At 44.2% G+C, this 12,459-nt stretch overlaps 1 protein-coding gene across 1 annotated transcript in view; it reads left to right on the plus strand.

Moving 5' to 3' along the window:
- Positions 1-1,098: 1,098 nt before the first annotated feature.
- The window catches only part of PAMR1 (peptidase domain containing associated with muscle regeneration 1), a 107,119-nt gene continuing 95,758 nt past the window's right edge, over positions 1,099-12,459 (plus strand). The window contains exon 1 of the mRNA XM_081063870.1: positions 1,099-1,130. The gene's annotated coding sequence lies outside the window, so the exon portion shown is untranslated. The remainder of the gene's footprint in view (positions 1,131-12,459) is intronic.

Raw genomic sequence — 12,459 nt, forward strand, 5'->3', positions numbered from 1 at the left:
TGGCAACCGTTGGAATAATAAACAACGTATTTTCCCCTAGGAAAAGCATAGAGTTTGGCCTTGTGGCAGCATTAGGAAGGGAAATAAGTAATGCCCAAGTTAGATCTTGTGTTTGGCTTGATTTTTTTTTTCTCCTGGGTTGAAGAGATTTCCTAAGTGCCTCATTTGGGCAAACTGAGGCAATTATATACGTCATTCAAAACCTCATATACTTTTCCAGAGATTTTTTTTTTTAAACAAAAGTAACTCAGAATGTGTGAATTGAAAAGTCTAAACCACCCTTTCCCCTGCTCATTAAAACTACTATCGGAACCATCATAAAATTCCTATCTGCATACAAATATATTGCTGACTGGTTTGGGTTTTTCATTTGGTAGTGACTGAGCAGGTGAGACTTGGTAGGGTGTAGTTAGTAATTCATACAGTTTCCCCCATTGCTTACTTCAGATGTGCTCGAATGATACCCTTTCGCAGCCTCTTAAAGGCATCTGAGATGGTTTTAAAGTTTTCTGATCACTAATTAAAAATAGCAGTTATTTAAAAAAGCCAGTCCCGTATAAATTAAAACTTGAGTCTCTTATCTAATTCAAAGTTTCTTTCCCCACCACCCCTGACCCCAGCTCAGGGCTGACCTGATGGGGAAGATGGGTGGCAGTGATATGATCTGTTCTTTCAAACTCCTTGTACCCTGCTGTCCTTTGTGGCTTTTGGTTCCTCCCGCATGGGGAAGAGGGAATTAGAAGAAGAAGGTGCACTCATATTTCACTGGCACTGTTGTACTCTGTGTTGTAGATTGCCCAAATGCTGGCTCTTCAGAGACCCTATGACTCTAAGTGCACAAGGAAACCAATCTCCTTTATATCATTTGATGAATTTATTGCTTCCCAAACCCGGCCCCTACCCCTGGGGTACACCCTAAGGTCTACTTGCCTCCCAGCCCTATTCATCAGTTGTTTGGCCCAGTATTTCCCTCAGACGTGGGCAACAAGGGCACCACCTGGACCCTATCCTTTAGAGAACCTCACTCTCACCCTCTTCTATCCGCAGCTCTTCATCTGGGGGAGAAATCACCAGATCCATGAGGACGTTCCCACCTGGAGCCCAAGCAGCCATCCTAGACCTCATTTTGGGTAATGGAATCCCAGAATTCCCTGCCTGAGTGGCCTTTGTGAGATCTTCTTCTCCAGGTTTACCTGACTTCATTGCAGATGTATACATCCAGAGACCCAAGGAGTAGCCAAGGGGTGCTGCTTGCTGGGAATGCGGATGGAACTCGTGTGTATGTATGTGTGTGTGTGTGTGTGTGTGTGTACATGTACACGTGCACACGAGCATGTGTGCTGGAGCAGGAGCCCAAGGGTGGGAAATGAAGGGAGACTTGGCAGGGCCAGCTTTCATTGTGCTTTTGAATTTAGGAGTGATCTTCAAGGATGATGAGAATCCTCTGTTTGAATCCAGCTTCCCAGGTTATGATGGAAGTATATTTGTCAAAGTAGGATGATGGAACATGTTTTATTTAGCTTGACTTATGCTTTACAAAATGTAGTCATAGAGTATGTGAGCCTCCGTTCATACTCTTGGTCTGGGCCCGGGAATATTAAGAGTGGCTGTGGCTTAGCCCGCAGGAAACCTCATACCTCCATGACAGGCCCCACCCTGGAAGTACAGGTGGTTCTGCTGCTGCCCTCTCTCTGCTCTCCAGCATCACAAATAGCTTCAGCCAGCCTCCCACTTTTACTCTTTTCCAGGCGAGAGGTAGGTATTTCTATCTCCCTGTCCATACCTCTCGTTCGTTGTAGACTACTTTTCAGATTCTCCCAGAATGCTCTTGTGATGTACCCAACTAACAGCACCTGGTGGTGGGCTTGGGACTTGTTTCCAGGACACATTAGGTCTAAGGGTGAGATGTGGCTGCTTCTCCTGGCAGATAAATCCAGGTTCCACGAGTGGTTCTCTTGGCGAGCGTCTCCCTCCGTTTGGAGGGCAGGAGAGGAGAAACACGACTGTGCTCTCTGTGCCTGTGAATTCCCTTCCAAAGATCTTCTCTGATGGCTCTCAGCCTTATGACCTGGAGGTGGGCAAGGGAGATTGTTAGTGAAGGGGCGCTGGGTACCTCATAGTGAGACCTGTGTGATGTGTCTGGAATGGCTGTTTAGAATGTCACCTCGTTGTCTTCAGTTTGGGGCTTTAGCAGAATTCAAAGTTTATAGGAAATGTGCCACCAAGTAATCTGTTACGTGAACTTTACCTACCGGTATAATCCTAGCCTGGGCTTTTGCATTTGGATGACAGTTGATACATTTTTTTCCACAGCTGCATAACATTTCTATGGTCCATAGGCTGTTCCACGATTTAACCATTCGCATCTCAATAGTTATTTTTGTGGGTTTTGATATTACAAATAATGCTATAATGAATAATCCTTTAACATAGATCCTTGTGCCCTTATATAAATATTCCTAGAAGTGTGACTGCTGACCAAAGGGCCCACGCATTTTGATAGGAAGTACATTTCGTGTTTTAATAGGTGGAACCAAATTACCCTTCAAAGATGTGTAGTAATTTATACTCCTACTAAAAGAGTCTGGGAATATCCTTTTCCCCAGACCCTTGCCTACACTGCATAGCGTCAGATTAATCTAATTGGTGAAAAATTATATGTTGTTGCTGTTTTAATTTGCATTTCCCAGATCACTAGTGATCTTGAACATCTTTTTCATACATTTACTAGTCATTTGTAACTCTGAATTGTGTTCAAGTCCTTTGATAAGTTCTCTTTTTTCATATTTAGAACGTGTTGTGATAGTCATAACTGCTTGACTATACATTCTGTTGCAAATGTTTTTCCCCATCTGTTATTCTCAAGGTACTTTTATCATTCATAGACAGATTCCTGAGATCAAAGGATTATTCTGCCTTGAGTTGACTTTGGCTTGGTGTCTCTGGACGATAGAGTCATGAATTGAATTAGTCAGACTAGTCTAGCTGCTAGAACAAGTTAGCCCCAAATTTGTGTAGCTTAATTCAGTATCAGTTGATTTTTCACTTTTGCAACAGTCCAACGTGGGTGGTCTTGGTCAGCTCATTCGTCCCAGCACCCAGCAAAGCAACACAGGAACTTCTCCCTAAACACCTCAGGCTCCAGCGATGTCCCTGACCTCGGGCAAGTTACTTTCTCCCCCTGGGACAGATTTTCCCATCTGGAAAGTGAGATGGAGTCTGTGCGGTGATTTGCAATTCCAGCTCTTGACTTTTCTAGGAATCTGAATGCAATGCAGGAAAATGCAGGTTCTGCCACAGTGCAATCAGGTCTTCCCATGACTGAGTTTGTGTATAATCCAGTAGGCTTTCTGTCCCCCAAGACTCTTCACTACTCACACGGGGTGGCGAGGAGGTCCAAGAGAAGTGCTCCTCACTCTGTCCTGGTAGCTTCACTGCTACCCCCCATCCCCTGCCCAATCCCACATGAGGTTTCTCTCTCGTGGCCTCTCCTTTATGCTTCCTCATTTCAAATACACCCATGTTCCTGGTCGCCTGGCTTTCGTCTTTTGTTCCTCTCTATGTCACAGACTCCCCCAACCCCAGAGTTGATGGTTAAGTCTTCATCAGTCTTGCAAAAGCTCAGAGTCGCAGGTGTCCCATGGAGAGTGACTGTGCGCCATAGCATGTGTCCTTGTTTCTCTGAGTGACCAAACTCTGGGGAGTGGCAGGTGATGGTCGAATGGACGCTAGCTCCAAGGCGCCAAGAACCAGTTCTGTAAGAAGGTGACGTGACTAGTGGCCTTTCCATGGCTAGGGACTTGGTAAAGGTAGGACAGGCACGTGATGGGTCCTGGGCTTAGCTTGGAGAATCCATTGGCCACATGTTTGGCTAAGATATGAGGAGTTTGACAATCAAATATACATTGATGGCAGCCAGCAGGGTCTTGGAACTGGCCCGGGGCTGGAAGAGGTCGTGGCTGATATGCCGGGCCCGTCATGAGCTCTTGTTCTTTAAAGTTTTCCCAGTATTTGCAGGTCCAGCACATTCCTTTCATTACCAAAACATTAGCCCTCGCTGTTTGGGGCCCTGTATAGGGCTGGGGGCAGTCGAGATGACTGAGCAGAATGCTACGCCTGTTTTCCCTTATGTCACGCAGCCCCGTCAGGGGTTAGCACCGTGTTCAGCTGATACCACGCTGCACTTTGACCAGGACTTGATTTCTTCCATCTCATGAGGGGAGACCAGGGAGAGAAAAATGAATCTACCAACCCAGAGCAACCGTCGTGGGAGAGAAACTCCCATGGGAGAGATAATTTTCTAGCAGAACTTTCTCATTCAGGGAATCCACCCTGGGCTGGGGGCTTCTTGAGGGCAGGGCCATGTTTCCGTCACCATTGCTTCCAGCACACGTCGGTAGTAACATCTGGAATGAACAGGGGAATCCAGGGCTTCCCCCCAGTATCCATGATGGATGTGTTCGGGGCTGAGGTGCCCTCTTGGATGAGTACAGCTCCACAGGGATTGCCCCACAATTTGGCACAATGAGTGCTATCCTATTCTGTTGTGTTCTAAATCTCACCCTGTTTCTTACCTTTTTTTTCATTTAACATGGCCATGGGGATCTATCCCAAATTTCAGATGTCAATTATAAATTTTTGACTGCTATATAATATTGCATTATATATTTATACCAAACACGTCCTCGCTTAGGCAGCACATATACTATATATTTATACCAAAGTCTCTAGGATGGATATCTAGGTTGCCTACAACAGCTAACTCCAATGCCTAGCCAGCACCTCACTCAAAGTGGGCCCTTGTACTTGTCATCTTCTAAAACGCCGTGTGTCTATTTGTTTAGTGTTTATTCTAATGGTTTCAAGCATAAACTGATTGCTTCCTTAACTAGTCTGTAAGTTCCCTGTGAGAACGTGATTAGAGTATCTGCCTCCTAGGGTGGTGGTGGTATGGACGAGATCACGTGTATGAAGTGTTTCGCACAGTATTTGGCAAGTAGAACATTCTCAATAGATGGTATAAGCCCTCCAGAGCCTGGAACACATTAGGACTTCAATAAATACCAATCACAGTAATGAATGTTGAATTCCCTCTGATGATCTGGGATCTCCTACCCCATACAGTTAGGTCCCAGAACACTTGAAAGAGGAGGTATTCAGGAGGTAGTAATTTCGATAGTCACCATGAATCCTCTCAAATTACTCCTTTTTACGGATGATAAACTTGAAACTCAGAGAGTGCATCTTGCTTATGACGTTCAGCATAGTTGTGGCAGAATTGGGGCTTAAACCCTGACTTCAAAGCATTTATTTTGAACTATTCTGCTATACTGCCACCCCTTATCCCTGGGGGGAAATGTGCTTAGATTACTACTATTTCAGCAACAACAGCTCTTGTTTTCTCTGTGTGTGGATAACAGAATTTAAGGCTCAATTAATGCTTACTGAGACTTGACCTGTGCTAGGCCCTTCCAGGACCATGTTCAGGGTGGATTTGTGTAAATTACGGAAAGATGCCACCTCTGGGTGAATATAGCTGTGGACACATGACTCTGTCAGTAGAAGCTGGGCTGGACTCTGGCCTCTGCTTGTCCCTTAAGCTGGGCACCGGTGTGCACTACACAAACTGCCCAAGGGGCTACTGTACCCCTGGGAAAGTGCTGTGTGTTTCCTCAGTTTCAGGCCATTGCAGCTTCCTTCCCACAACAGTCCTAAGGGGCAAATTCACTTGTACTCCACAGATAAAGAGGCTGAGGTTCAGAGTTGTGCCATTTTCAAAGCTGCATGGTCTCAAGGTGCAGATCCAGTGTTCGGACTGGAGTCCTTTGACTTCAGATGCAGAGACCGATTTCGTGAGGTCACCCTGTACGAAAGGAAAAGAAATTTGGGCTTCACTGGGTAAAACGTGCCCAGTGTGACAGCTACTGCTCGGATGATTCTCATGCTTTGATGTAGCTGCCTCTTGGCTGAGTGATGGATGTGGTCCCCCATCGGAGGAGGCAGAGGTCCAGATAGGCGGAAGCCCTCTGGTGAGACATCACCCGTGAGCTCAGGGCTGTGGAATGTGGGTACTTGAAGGATGTTATCAACCCCTGGAACAGGCTTCAGGTTTCAGTGACACACTGCTTCTACACAAGGGATTAGTAAATATACCTGCCTTTGCCGAGTGGCACGTGCTCAACCAAGGGCCACGACACCCAGCCAGAGTCTGAGTGGAGCGGGACAGGCTGATGGGTAGTGTGATGAAGAGGCTGCCCTCTGGAGAAAGCCAAACTGGGATTGCCACCTGGCTTGGCACATACAAGGTCAGACAATTAAGTTTGCGAACTCATCCCAGTAAAGTGCAACATACCTCATTGCTGAGTATCACTACAGTCACCTACTACATATGCCCCTTGGGAAGCTATGCACTGACGCCAGCACCTAGTTCACCCTTCAAAGCAATTTGGGAATTCTTTTTCTGGAATGCCCATCAGAGCTGTCGTCGTTTTACCCTTGATTTTCTGAATGTTATCAAAATGCCTTCCTTTTTTATTTTTTGATGTTTCATTGATTTTATTTACCAAATATTAGCTGTGAAAATGTTATCCTGATGGGAACAAATATCTATCTGGTAGTAGTACCTATGAGATTAAATCCAGGAGGAAGAAATTTATACATTGAACTTGCCTATGTATGTAGTCATTGGGCTTTCAGGAATAAAGCAATTTCTCTCTCTCTCTCTCTCTCTCTCTCTCTCTCTCTTTCTCTCTCTCTCTCTCTCTCAGATGTCTTCCTTTCAATATTTCCTTTATCCTCAGGTAAAAAAAGAAGTCATTGGGGCCAGATGAGGTGAGTAGGGAGGGTGTTCCAATACAGTTATTTGTTTACTGGCTAAAAACTCCCTCACAGACAGTGCTGTGTGAGCTGGTGCATTGTCGTGATGCAAGAACCATGAATTGTTCGCGAGAAGTTCAGGTCGTCTTTTTCCCACAGCCTTTTCAGAACTTGCAAATAGTCAACTTGGTTAACTGTTTGTCCAGTTGGTACAAATTCATAATGAATAATACCTCTGATACCAAAAAAAGGTTAGCAACATCATTCCAACAAGTTCCCAAACTTAATTGTCAGACCTCGTGTAGCGTGGTGACTATAGTGATATAGTCATTGTATTATATAATTGAAATTTGCTGAGAAGAGTAGAACTTAAATATTCTTAGGGAGAGAGAGAGAGAGAGAGAGAGAGAGAGAGAGAGAGAGAGAGAGAGAGAGAGAAAGGTAAAAAGAAAGAAAGAAAAAGAAAGAGACAGAGATAGAGAGAAAGAAAGAAAAAGAAAGAGACAGAGATAGAGAGAAAGAAAGAAAGAAAAAGAAAGAGACAGAGATAGAGATAGAGAGAAAGAAAGAAAAAAAGAAAGGTAAACCTGTGAGGTGATAGATGTGTAAATTAACTCTTGGGGGAAGTAGTTTCACAATGTATCATCACATTATATACATGGTTTTGTCAATTATACCTCAGTAACGTTGGGGGTCGAGTGGGAGGGGAAGAATGTTCTTCTAAAGCACTAGAGATTTTTCTGCCAGTGAAGGAGATGTATATTTGGATGGGCTATTTTCAACTTACTAGTCTTTGTGAGTATTCCTTGCCTTAATACTGGGGACTTTTTCCCATGTAAAATTGTGCTAGGTGCTGGAAACTATGTCCTACTTTGAGAGAGTTTACATGTAAAGGGAATCAGTCTAATAAGGCATTTATAATCCAGTATAATTAGAGCTAAAATAGGCACTGCAACACGCTAGGGGGATCAGAGAAGGCTTCCTGGAGGAAGTGATCCTAACGCGAGCCCTGAAGGATGAGTAAAAAAATGGAATGGGAAGAGTTTCAGGCGGAAGGCACGGTCTGTGCAAAGGCCCGGAGCAAGTCACAGCCAGCTTGTTTGAAGAACTGAAAGGGTGGGAAACAAACAAACACAAAAAAATCACTTTTTTTTTACTTACGTTCATGCATGTAGACTTAATTCTGAGGGCAACAGGAGGCCTGGAAGGGATTTGAACAAAGATTAACCTGCTCAAGTTGAGAAAGACCACTTTGGCCCAATGGAGAGGGAATGGGAATGGGACAGAGATGACGGGCAGGGAGATCCATTAGAAGGCTGTCCAGATGTGGGATTATTTAAGCAAACCTGAAAACCCAAGTCTCACTGTGCCCATTAGGAGAAAAGCCTCTCTGAGGTCCCCCTCCTCAGACGGGCGAGAGCCCACAGTTCTCCAGACCGATGCTTTGCTCCAAAGCTTCCTCCATCTTCTTTCTTTCCAAGAATCAGTCCTCCTCCCTTCCCCACAGCTAATCTTTACCCCCTCAACATTCCCATGGCTTCCGGACATATCATGCATATTTCTTCCTATGCCCTTTAGTTTCCCTTCTGACTCTTTTCTGATCTTCTCTTGACCAGGGGCAGACACAGATAAATCTGTTGGCTTTTTGGCTAGAGAGCTGCGTTTGGTTTGTGGCTCTGGCCTGGCACTTTTCCTCAGCTCAGCATGGCAGACGCAGCAGCCAGAGGGGCATGAGGGAATTCTGGTGGCTGAAAGGTCTTGCTTACACTAGAAGAAGGAAAGAGAAACTCATTCTGGTCTCTTCCATCGGTAGCGTGGTGTGCTGTCTCAGTGGTTCTCAGCCCAGGCTGCCTAATAGCATCACCTCCGGGGCCTTTTTAAAAATACAAAAACACAAAAGAAAAATGCCTGGTTCCCATCTCAGAGATATTTATTTAATCGTCATGGGAAGCATCCAGGCATCCATGGTTTTAAAAGCTGTCCAGTAATTCAAACTCACAGGCAAGGTGGAGAACCACAGCTCTTAGTATCATGTTTCGGAGATAAACTGAAACACTAGGTGGAGCATCAGCTCTGGCCTTTTTTTTTTTTTTTTTTTTTTTTAGTGGGCTTACCTTGGACAAATCATAGCCTCTCTGAGCCTCATCTGTTCCCTCCTCAGTATGGGGCGGTGAACAGCACCTACCTCTTCAGATGGTGATGAACCTGCCAAGTCAAGCGTTTGCACTGCCAGGTACATAGTTAGTGTCCACCCATGGGTGCACACTGGTTGTGTTCTTACTTTTAGAATACCTGCGAGTTAGGCATTCCCGATCCCCTCCAGTTCTTTTTCATGCCCAGCTACTTTAGTGTGAGAGAGGTGATCAGATTTCTAACACTCATCTATGAGAGGAGATGTTTTAAATGAGGGAGAAAGGCGCAGGGTTAACATTCTTGCAAAATGATTATATAGAACTAAGTTTGTCTCCCGTGGCCTCACCCCCATTTCCTCTCCCTGTGCCCTAAGGGTTTGAGACAGGATTTGAGGCCAGTGGACATCAGTACCAAGAGTGCATTTCCAAGGAGGATGGACAGAGAATTCTTCTGCATAATTTTCCTTTAATAAGTGGTTTCAATGCCATTATAAAATGAGACTTTCCATAGTTTTCTTGCCAAAGTATATTCTGTCGGTCTCTAGGTGAGTGCACCCCTTCTGGTGGCCTGTGTGGTCTGTTCCTGTGGGTAGACTCTCAGAGGCTGCTCCCACTTCTATCTTCCTTTGGGTGTGATTGAGGGGGTTATGGAAGAGGACGTGGGAGTCCTCCCGGACACACTTAGCTCTGCCAAGAACGCGCCAACTCCTGATCCCACAGATATGTTTTGCTGGGCACAGTAGAGATGTCAGTGGAGGAGAGAAAGGTCGGTGTAAACACATCACCACCCCAGGAACAATAGCTCACAATACACTCTTCTTGACGACGCCCTCAAAAGATTTGAGACTCGAAGAGGTGAGCAGTGGTGCTCCAGAGCAGCTGAGACTGAGCTTCCCAGAGAGGCTCAGGGAACCCGCGACAGCTGAGGGGAGAAGCCCCCACTTTGCAGCAGTTGCGATAGAATTCTAACCCAGAGGATATTGCGTTGCCTTTCCATAGAGACTGGCTCTCCATTAAGACAGAAAACAATGCTTTCAAATATGAGCCCTAAATAGATGAAGGGAAAGAGTCTGACAGCAATGCAGTTTCTGAAAGTAAAGCTATTTGAAGAAGCAGTACATTATCCCCAAGAATGTTTGAATGCTGTCACAGCAGCTGGGTGTCCTATAGCATTGTCACTTCATAATTCAACAAACATGAATTGTCCCAGTGAGAATCCGTTTCTTCTGTTTTACCGCAAATACATCACAGGGAAGAACGTATCAACTGCAGGCATTGATTGGTAATGGAACTGCCTCACACAGGCATGATCCAGGGTGAGTGGCAGCATGGCTTTAATTGTGTGCCCTGGAACTGAATGACCATGTCACTATTTAAAAAATCTTTATTGCAAAATTAAAAGTTATCACAGCTTGGTATTAATTATTAACACGTATAAAAAATTATGACTCCAACATTAATTTTTATTGTTTCCATTAAACTTTGTTTGATGATGGTTAATCATTTCCCCTGAGCCAACCCGGCAATAGAGTGAGTGACATAAAACATCGCGTGGTTAGCACAGTGTCAGACATTTAATAAGCAGACAAGAAATTATGGTCTTTATTTTCCCATGCAAAAATGATAATTTTTCCAAAAGATAAAAGCATTTTGGGAAAACTTAATTTTTTTCAAAAGAGGAATAAAAATAGGGCTAGTCTAATGGCTAGTCTGATTATCTAGGAATCACAGTATGAAGTTTGGGTGTAGATGTCACTGACACTGCGTTTTGATTGGTTGTGCCCTTTCTTGAGAGAAGCATAGCATTCGCAGCAACTATTGTAATGATTATTATTATAAATATTAATAGTGGTAGTCATAATTGTAGATGGCAGCAGTTGTTTTGTTTGCATGGGATCCCAGCCTCCTGCGTTTGGCACTATCTAGATTTTCCTTTGGATAATTACCCCTCCCCATTGGATTTGGTCTTGGTTGGGATGTCAAAATGTACACCCTTCTTTGGAGGGTGACTCAAAGATGGTGGAGCTGATTTATTCTGAGAGCAACGCCTTGGAGATACTACCATGTTTCCCCGAAAATAAGATCTAGCCGGATGGTCTGCTCTAATGCATCTTTTGGAGCAAAAATATATTATATTATATAATATAAAAATATTATATAAGACCTGGTCTTATTTTAATATTATATAAGACCCAGCCTTATTTTAATATAAGACCGGGTCTTATATAAATTTTTGCTCCAAAAGACACATTAGAGCTGATGGTCCGGCTAGATCTTATTTTTGGGGAAACACGGTATCATTAGTTCCTGTGTCTCACCTGGGGGCTCTCCTGCTTCCTGGCTCCTTCCAAAATGTGGCCGTTCAACTTATCCTTCGATTCTGTCAACTCTGTCAGAGCCACCCAATACATTTTCTTTCCTTTCTTCATAAGTTAAGCAGAGGTGATTTGCTTTGCTTAGTAATCAAAGAACCCTAAATAATATTTGGGAGGCAATATTAGTAATCGTAGCTCCAATTAGTTTCATCATTTCCAAAGTCCTAGTGGGCATAACTCACATTTACTTGCTATTTTTTATGTTCCGGGCACTATTCTAAGCCTGACCTCGTTATACCCTCATAGCTACCCTGCAAGGCAGCAGATATGTACCATTATTATCCCCTTGTGCAAATGAGAAAACTGTGGCTTGGAGAGATCAAGTAACTCTCCCAGACCTAGTAAGTGATGGAGCCAAGTTTCAAATGCAGCATCTCCAACTCTGGCACTTACACCCTTGATCACTATAGTGCTTCTCTATTAAATGATTTGGATAGGATGTGCCTGGCCCTGTGATAATCACTTTGTATCAGTCGCCTCATGTAATTTTCACAAAAGCAACCTCGTTTCAGTGTGGGTTCTCATGGCAGCCATACAGGTGAGGAGATGGGCTCAGGTGGGTGAAATGCTTTGTGCACCGTCGCTCAGCTACTAACACTCCAGAGCAAAGCCATCAAACAGAGAACGGCCTGAGCCTGGCGGGAGAGATGAGGAAAACCAGGTCTGCCCTGCCTCAGCCTCACGCTCACTGTTAACAGAACCAAAGAAACTTGAAAAGATGCTGAGAATCAGGCTGCCTTTGGAGGAGTCCCAGGAGGCGCTCGCAAAAGTGAAAACTTCCTTGTACTGAGATAACTTTGAACCCTCATTTCTAGGCCACTTGCTTTTCCCCCCTCCTTTCTTTTTTGAGAATTCCAGGCCTGATTAGATCATGCTCTGGACTTGAGTCAGCCAAGGGCCATGGTTTAAATCACTGTGATCCTGATGACCTTACAGGAACATCTTTGAAGGATAAATCTATTTCTTTTACACTGAGATAATGGAAAATAAAGCAACCTCTGCTCCTTTTCAGGAGACCCTGCTTGCCAAGATGGTTTTCGTGACATACTTCTTTAGTTAATTTATCTTTGAAGAATGAGATTTAAAGACTGAAAAACAAAGAAGCCCTTAGTAGTGCTTGTGCCAAAAACAATGGT

The sequence above is a fragment of the Rhinolophus hipposideros genome (genome assembly GCF_964194185.1).
Source record: "Rhinolophus hipposideros genome assembly, chromosome: 10".
In the NCBI taxonomy this organism is placed as follows: domain Eukaryota; kingdom Metazoa; phylum Chordata; class Mammalia; order Chiroptera; family Rhinolophidae; genus Rhinolophus; species Rhinolophus hipposideros.